We start from the raw sequence: 1,010 nt of genomic DNA on the forward strand, positions 1-1,010 counted from the left end.
AAAAGAAACAAAAAGAGGGAGAGCGAAAAAACGATAAGCCACATCCGATAATGAGGCAGACACACTGAAATGAACCCGAGGCCGAAACCGCGAGACTGAGAGACCGAAACCGCGAGACTGAGAGACCGAGACAGCGAGACTGAGACCGAGACAGCGAGACACCGTGACCGAGAGACCGACAAAGAGAGCGAGAGACCGAAACAGCGAGACAGATCGAGACTGAGAGACCGAGACAGCGAGACAGATCGAGACTGAGAGACCGAGTGACCGAGACACCGAGTCGCGAGAGAAACCGAAAAAAAAAAAAGAGCGAGAGCCCCGAAAGACCGAGCCCCCCCCCCACCGCGGCCCTCCCCCTGCAGGAGAGAGCGGCAGCCGGCATCGGGTGACGCCGCAGCGAGGCACTTGAGGCACCCTGGCCCGCCGTCATTTCCCGGTTCGGGGTCGTGGGGTTTCACGAAGCCCTCCCCAGTTCCTTTCCCGCCGGGATCCTGCCTGTATTTGTTTTTCTATCTCTTCCTCCCTCTCTCTCTCTTCTCTCTCCTTCCTTTCTTCTCTCTCTCCTCTCTCTCTCTCCTCTCTCTCTCCTCTCTCCTCTCTCTCTTTTTTCAGGGGCTTATTTTTTTTTTATCATTATATATATATATATTTTTATATATATATATATATATATATATTTTTTTTTTTTTTTTTTGGGGGTTTTTGTGTTGTCGTTATGTTTTTTTTTTTTTTTTTTTTTTTTTTCTCTCCCGTTCCTTTGTCTTATATCACTTTCTCCCCCCTTTTTGCCCAGAGCTCCTTGCCCCTTCCCCCTCCCCCTCCTACCCTGGCCTAGCCCCATCTTCCGCCTTCTGCACCATCACTATCTCCTCTCTTAATTCCTCCTCCGCACCATCTTCACCTCCAGCACCAACATCCTCTCCTAGTTCCTATAGTTTCCTTCGCCTCTTCTTCCTCTTCCTCTCCAATTCCTCTTCCTTTTCCTCTTCGCCCCCCCCTTTCCTCTTCTT

Source organism: Penaeus monodon, chromosome 18 (genome assembly GCF_015228065.2).
Source record: "Penaeus monodon isolate SGIC_2016 chromosome 18, NSTDA_Pmon_1, whole genome shotgun sequence".
Taxonomy (NCBI): Eukaryota; Metazoa; Arthropoda; class Malacostraca; order Decapoda; family Penaeidae; genus Penaeus; species Penaeus monodon.